An 8140-nucleotide genomic window follows, 5' to 3' on the forward strand; every position below is an offset into this window, starting at 1 on the left:
TATGTGTGTATTTTGGGGGTGGGGGGGGGTGGGGGGTGTTACTCCGGTAAAACCCCCAAAAGCAGCGGCCGGGGTGCGGGAGGGGGGGAAGCTGCTCCGCCGCGCAGCGGCTCGGCCCCCGCCGCCACGTCCCAAACTTCAGGGAAACCCTTTCCCATCACCCCCCCCCCCCCCCCGCCCCTTTCCGCTAGGACCGGCCTTTTATCCCGGCGAGGGAAATAAAGACCTCTCAGGTAAGAGCCATTTTAATACCCTCACCCACCCCACGCGTGCTGGGAGCCGAGCCACGGGCGTGGGGTTGCTCCCTGTATTTTATTTCCCCGGGGAAGGGCGCTCGGTAACGATCCCCCGGCTCACAGGTCCCTTGCAAGGGGAGGCTGCAGCTTAAATCCCAGAGATGCAACCTCCTCCTCTCCCCATCCCTTTTTCCCTAAAAAAATTAAGCAAAAAAACCCTTTAAAAAAAAAAAAAAACAAAACCCCAAACCTCTAAGTGTCTCTACCAGGCCTTTATAAGATTAATTCAGCGCGACCCAGCCTAAAACACTTTTACAATGTAATTACAAGTCGTACAAATTGTTTGCCCAAACCTCATTCTGGATAAGGATTTTACAATTAGCAAACAGTTATTACTCTTAGGGCTCGCTGCGAGAAATTGCGCTGCGCGCCTCTCCGCTCGCAATACCCCCGGCCATAAAAAAAAAAAAAAAAAAAAAAAAGAGGAAAAAAACCTAATTCGGGCAGCAATTAATCATCTATTAAAAAGGGAAAAAGTAAACGGATAGTTCCGCGCTCTCCCGGTAAACTCCTACCGGGGCTGATGGGCTGCGCGGCGGCAGCGACCCGCGCAGCAGCTTCTCGCCCCGCTGCCTTTTTAGGCAAAGCGGCTCTTTTTTTTTTTTTTTTTTTAATTTTTTTTTTTTTTTTTTTAATTTGGCCAAAACTGGCTGTTTTGCAGGGATCTCTTGACGCTTGCCCATCGCACGGTGGAAAGAGAGGCGGAGGGAGGAAATTAGGGATGGGGAGGGGGGGGGGGAATAAAAAGCAAAGAGCGAAGGGGTTCGGTGGGTGCCGGGCCGGGCGGCGGCCTCGCTGCGCGGCCCCCCCGGTTCCCCCCGGTTCCCCCCAGCTTAAGCCGGGCCTTTTGCGGAGGGGTCCACCGAGTTGAGGAAAAAAAAAAAAAAAAAAAAAAAAAAAAAAAAAGGCGTCTGGGGAGCGAAGGAGCCTCCTCCACGAGGTGGAATCTGGGTCCATTTGCTTATCGGATAATAAATGAGGCTTTTAATCAGGCTGAACTTCCCAGCTTAAGGAAAGAATTAGTCATACCTAGGAACAATCCAATGTTTTCTAGCTGGCTTCCCTGCCGCCTCCCTAGCCGGGACTTGGTGGTGGTGGTGGGGAAATTAGCATCCAAGTGTGCTCTTTCACCATTAATATTGAAATTTGAAAACTGAAATAGGAACAACCAGAAGAGGCAAACAACCAAAAACCGCAGAAGAAAGCGTTTGAAAGGCGGCCGAGAGATAATCCAGGAATGCTTCAGATAAGGGCGGGGGGGGGCGGGGGGGAGCGATACGTGCGGAGATATCCGAAAAGTCAGAGCCTGATGAAACGGCTGAAAGAGGGATGGGGGGTGGAAAAAAAAAAAAAAATACCCAAACCTGTTTAAAGACCTATTAAAGGGCAGAGCCTAGGGGGGGAAGCGATAATAAAAGGAGGTTAACTGCGAGGGGTTTAAGCGAGCAGATGAAGCGCAGCGCCCGGAGTTTCGGGGTTTGTTGGCCGGCTCCCGACGCCGAGCACAAAGAGCGGCCGGTCGGGCTGGGGGAGCCGGCCCCGGGTCGCCTTCTGCTTCCCCAGAAGCTTCGGGCAAAGCCGCGGGGCCCGGTGCCCCGGCGGCGGCAGCCCGGGGCGGGCGGTGCGGGACCGGTGCCCCGGCGGCGGGGGGGAGGTGGGGGGGGGGCTGCCCCGCTCCCGCCCCGACCTTTGCAGAAGCGATGGGGGCCTTTTATTAATTAAATGGAGGGCTTCATAAAATACCCCCAATAAAATTTACGGTTGTCTTAAAACTTTCTAAACACGGCTATAAATTTTTTTTAATAAAATTAACTGGGAAATGAGTTACTGGCCGGGATTTTTGTCACTTCAACTTCTCCGGCGGAGGGGAGGGCAGGCTCGCACGCACAAAAGGAGCCTTTCAGGGACAAAAGTTGCGGCGGCTGCCAGGTTCACCCCGCGCTGGCACCTCGGGGTAGCCCGGGCGAGGCAGCGCCGAGCCGACCTGAGCCCCTGCCCGGCGACGCCTGCCTATTCCGCCCGGCAATGAGAGGGTTTCAGCCTCCAATATCCCCGGAACAACCCCCGAGCCCGGCAGCACCATAGTGCTGGGGTCGGGTTTGGGGTTTTGTTTTTTTGGTTTTTTTTTTTTTTTTTTTTTTTTTTTTTTTTTTGCCCACCCGATCTAGGCGCCGCCAGTTCATTTGTATTAATTTGGAAGCGCTGCACCGGACTCCCGTGTTTGCAGCGATACCTGTCCTTAGCCCCGCTGCCCGCCGCATTTCTTTACTCCCTGTCTATGCCAAGCCCTCTCCCTTCGCTATCGATATTACTATACTTCTCGTTGAATGAAATAATAATAATAATAATAATAATAAAAAAATTGCTGGGTAAAACTCCGGCTGCTTAATTAAAGAAGAAAAAGCTGCTCGACTGTTTTGCATCTGAAGGATTGAGCTGTTGTGCCGTCTACTGGGCGACGGGGAAACTACAGCCAGCAATGCCTCCAAACTTTCTGCGGGAGAAAAGTCGAGTTTTCGGCAATTTGGAGGGGCCGGAGGCGCCGAATTTCGCGGTAGAAGAAGAAGAAGATAAAGCGACCCCGGATAGAAAAGCCGTAGAGGCAGTTATTATTTCCTTCGGCTACACCTGTATAATTGTATAAAACCTCCACTTTTAAGTGCTGGGGATTTTATTGACTGCAGAGCGCGAAGCCATCAGCTGCATTAAGGGGGGATATGGTAAAGATGGTTTGAGTTTACCCGTGGGAGGCAGTTGGACATTAGCTAAATATGTAGGAGAAGGGGGGGGGGGGGGGAACCCGAAACACCCAATTAAAAAAAAAAAAAAGGAGGGGGGTAAATATTTGCGAACGGTTTAAGAACTTCTCCTCCGCCAGCGGCCGGCTGCAGGCGCGGGGCCGGGGAGCGCTCCCGGCCCGGGGACGCGCCCGGAGGGAGCAGGGGCGGCCGGCTCCGTGCCCCGATCGCAGCCACTCTTTGCTGGGGCAGCAGGAGGGGGTTTGGCCGGCACGGCGTTAGTCTCGGCTTGGAGGAATCACGCACGTTGCCATTTTAAGTTGCCGAGCCTTTGCCCGTGGCCGAGCCGCGGATGCTCGCCGGCAGATGCAGCCAAGCCGGGTGATTCCCCTCGCCCCTCTCCCTGCCCACTTGGCTCTCCGCTCCGTGGCGCCTGGGCTGCAAAAAAACAAAGTTCAAGAAAAGACGCAAAAAAAAAAAAAAAAAAAAAAAAAGTTTTTTTGTTTTGTGTGTGGTTTTTTTTTTTTAAAAAAAAATCCAACCCACCTTTAAGAAAACCCCTTGACTTTTGCGGGACGAGAGGCGCAGAGGGGCTGTGAAATGCAAAGCCTTTGTCGTATTTACAGAGAGTGTCAGCAGCCGACTGTACATGTCGATAAAAATCTAGTAGTTTACGTGAGCTCAAAGGATTTTTTTTTTTTTCCCCCTTTTTTCGAGAAGAGATCTCTAAGCGTCTCTTCTGAAGCCACACATATGCACGCACGTAGCCTAAAAAGCCGGAGACACCCACGTAGCTGAACAACAGGGGTTTTTAAATATGTTAAATGAAGGTATAAGCAAACCCCTCTGCCACTTGTAGCCGACCAACTCCGACAGCTCTCTGCCTTCAGAGCCACTTGCCAGAGTTCAACAGAGGGTGACATTAGCCTAAAATATTCGATACCTTTTCTTCTGGAGACTTTCCCCACTTCTGCTGGGCTAAGTTCAGCTCCGAGTTTGTCTCTGCGGGTAAAATTGCTGTCTTTGAAGGAAAACAACAAAACCTGCCTGATTTTTTTTTTTTTATCAGCAAGGGACTACGGATGCTTTCCTCAGAGCACATAAAGCAGAAATGAAATGATCCCGTGCCCCTGGTATAAAAAGTTGAACGCCCCTCTTCTAAAAAGTTGAACGAAGTATCTTACCCTTTTAAATGAGTCTGAAAGTACTTGCGGCAGAGTACGAGAAGCAAATTAGCGAGTAACAAAATAATACCCCCATTTCAAACCACAGGGAATTGAATAGCGGTATCTGACAGTACCTCGGCTGAACTAGAGCAAAGAGGAGTTTTGTCAGAGCCTTTCCATTTGGTGTTTTCCTCCAAACCAATTTTCAACATCGCTCCATTCCTATTACCTAACCCCGTGTTCAGCTTGGCTAACGAGCCCGTAGCAGAACTGTTTCGGCTTGCCTCTGATGCCGCTTGCAGAGGATGGGCATTAATCGGAGCAGGGCTCTGGGGTTGTTAAGCACGGTGGGATGGGAGGAAACCTGGGGGCTCGCTGAAAGCCTCAGGCTTGCCCTTCGAACCGCAGAGATGGGTTTCTGCGAACGGGGTAGAAATCACGCACGCTTTATAAATTTAAAAAAAAAAAAAAAAGGAAAGTAAGGAGCAAAGCTCTGTGCCCGCCGGTGCGGGTCGGGGCGGGCAGGGGCTCAGGGGGGCCCCAGGGGAGGGCGGCCGGCGCCGGGAGCTCCCGGGACCCGCAGCCCCGGCACCGGGCACCGACCTCTGTCGGGGTCCCCGCAACCCCCCTGCTCCAAGAGGTGCCAGCTGCCCCCAGCTCCCCCCAGGACAGCACAATCCGCCGCTATCTGCATCGTGGGTGCATCATCATAGACTTTTGCATAATTGCATATTGACTTTGCTAAATGGATCCACAGAGCTATTTAAACATCTCTCTCTTTCACCCGCAAACAATTCTCTCGGCAAGGAAATAAAAAAAAAAAGGGGGGGGGGGGGAAGCTGCAAAAGAGCTTCAAGTTGCTCTTGCTCCTTCTTTTTGAAGGGTTTGTTAGGGCACAAGTGGCTCATCTCTACGCGGTTTGGATCCGACTTGGTGGATGTGAGCGCAGGCAGGCAGAGGAGATCTGCAGTAGCGCGTGTGACGGCCGGGATGGGTGGCTGTCATTCACTTTGAGGACTTACAGGTGAGTACGTGGATGTACGGGGTCTCTATGTCTGAGCTCCCTTGGATAATTTTTGGCCAGCTGTGATGGCCGTGAGAAAAGCGTATGCGGGTATATGTGTGTGTGCGCGCACGCGAAGGATTGCTCTAAGGACAACTTAGGAAAAAATCCTCCTTGTTAACTCTTTTTAAAACTTCCCTTGGAGGAGAGGCACTCCATCGCGGCGTCCCCCTTTCCCTCCCCAGCCACGGCACTGCCACGCAAGCCGCGTCAGCCCCAAACCACAGGGCCAGGCTTCGCCTCCAAGGACAGGAGCGCTCATCCTCTGCCGGCGCTGGCCCCCTCCCCTTTGCCGTCCCCTCTCCATCCTCCCCGCTTGCGGGCTGGAGCAGAGGCAGCTGCCCTCGCCCTTGAGCCTCGCAGGGGAAGGCGGCCTCCTCCCACACCAAGGCCGGCTCCCCGAGGCAGCAGCTGTGAGAAGCAGGCAGGGAGGGAAAAAAAGCAAAGGAGAGAAGGGGGGGCGGGGGGGTCAGGGAGGGGGGCGGTGAAAGCTGCGCTTTCCTCCGAGCAGAGCGAGCGTCCCCTCGGAGGGGCCCCAACCCCAGGAGCTGCCTCCCGCGCCCTGGGCCTCCCACACGGCAGCAGCGGCATCGCCTCCTCCGCAGCCCCGCAGCCACGGTGAGGGCAGCCCCGCATCGTGGCTCGGCCCCCGGCTGCTCCCCGCCGGCCTCGCGGGTCTGCGACGAGGGGCCGGCAAGACGTGCAGGGACCGAGCCAGGCCCATGTGCTGGTTTCAGATGGGAAACTCCAGTGGCCCAGGGATTCGGGGCATCCTGCACGACGATGTGATGCTAATGGTCATTTTCTGTGGCTTGTTTAAAGGGTTCAGAGAAAGATCTGCAGGGATCTGCAGTTGTCAAAGGGAAACACCAGCCAGAAGAACCCACCAAGGTGCATCAAGAGAGCGTTTTCTTCTGACTTACCCCACCGAGCACTGTTTTTTACCTGGAGGATGTTAGCTTTGCTTGAGAAGCTGTAATTGCACTTTAAAGGAAATGCTCTCCTGCTCTTATCCTCAACTTAGTCGTGGGAACAAGATGAGAAATCAGACAGGCACCCAAACTCTGGAAAGGGAGCGTTTTTTACGTGGAACCAGAGAAACATCTCATAGAGCGATCAGCTCAGCTCTCCTCAACTGCAATATTATTTCCTTGCATTTAGTAGACTTCAGATCAATTGAACACTCCGTATTTTAGCTAAGAGGGCTTGTTTTTCGGCATGCTTTGAGGGGGACTATCCCACCATTCAACCTTTCAGTTCAAATTTCCAAAGATATTTTGCTGCTTCTCTCAACACTACAGTGACCACAGTCCACACAAAATTTGGCACCTAATTCCTGCCAGAGATATAAATCATCTTTACCAAATGTGGGCAGTAAGCCACGCTTTAGGAGTTCCCTACCAGCCCAAGTCTCTTTGAAAGTCACTGGGCTTTAAGTGCTTAAATCACCTGTTGAAAAGGGCTGCCCCTTCTGAAGGTAGATATGCATTGTCACGCACATAGACACGACCGAAGTAGCTTTGAACCTCTCCGTTGTGGAGCCAAAAAAAGCATGTCAGCAGGCTCTACCCACCCAAGCGGTTCCCAGGGGATTCTGGGGACACTGAATTCCTTGCCTCACCCCTCTTCTTCCCCCAAAACACTGATTTTATGCCTCTCTGGATGCAAACAGGAGCAGAACGGAGTCAAGTTTTTCAAGATGCATTTACCACCCCCGTCAGATAAAGGTGAACCATGGAGATGCACTAGCCTGGCCATCGCTTCGGTCCCCCTCTCCATTTCTACCATCCCTTTTAATTTGATCTTGCTTGAGCGCACCCCCTGAAATGGGACCACTCAGCACAATGGTGTGTGACGGCTTGCGGCATTGGGGGTGCCACCATAGCAGCCGAACATCTTACGAGCATGTGTGCGAGACGGGAAATCCTCATTCCACAGCCAGAGCACTTGAAGCACAGAAGGTTTTCAAGACACTCGACCAAGAAATGATGTGGTGGTGTGAGGAACAGAGGCGAGGTACTTTGCCTCTCGGGCCTCTGCTTGAAGAGAAGCTGTTCCCACCCCTCTCTTCATTAACTCATAAATAGCAACTCTGGACCTTGCTCAGATCTCTCCCCCCACCGGAATATCTTGCTTTAAATTATTTTTTCCATATCATCCTAGATCATATTTCTCCTTTTATGTTTCCAAGTTGACGTTTATTATAGTTTATTATGGTCGTCTGCATTGCTGATCATTTGTAACCCTTTCTATTATTTTCCTGTCCTTGCTAGTGTTTGAAATGCTTCTTACTTTGGTCCTCTTTTCAAATTTTATTACTATACTGCTCACCCCATTTTTCCACCAAGCCCTTTCTGCCTCGCTTTTATTCTCAGTGAACTTGAGGCTGCTGCTGCTCCTTCTCCTTTGCTGTACAGCATGAACAGATTAAATTTTTTCCAGCCTTTTCCATATACACTACACCTCTCTCTTGATGAAGAGACCCTCACCGGGTTTTACCAGTACCAGCCACGTTGTCCTTGCCATTAGTGTTACATTTCTAGTTATTCTTGCTTCTTCCCAAAGCCTTTGAAGTCGTGTAGAGACAATTTGATTCATTAGTACACTCAGTCTTGCAGTAACTCTAGCTTCTGCTGTAGTTTCTGTATTAGAAGCACATGTTGGGTCTATAACTTAGGGGAAAGCTCCACGGTCTGACTTCCTTACACAGTTCAACTTTTGCTTTAAAAATCTTTGCCTTGCTGAACTCGAGTGGCTGGTGGCTTTCTGCCCTGGGTTTCCGTGCCTGGGAATGCCACCTCATCCTCCCTCCCTCCCTCCCTCCCTCCCTACTGGGATGACAAACTCTTGTGAGCAATATGCTTTCTCTTTCTGTGT

This window comes from Pelecanus crispus, chromosome 3 (assembly GCF_030463565.1).
Source record: "Pelecanus crispus isolate bPelCri1 chromosome 3, bPelCri1.pri, whole genome shotgun sequence".
In the NCBI taxonomy this organism is placed as follows: Eukaryota; Metazoa; Chordata; class Aves; order Pelecaniformes; family Pelecanidae; genus Pelecanus; species Pelecanus crispus.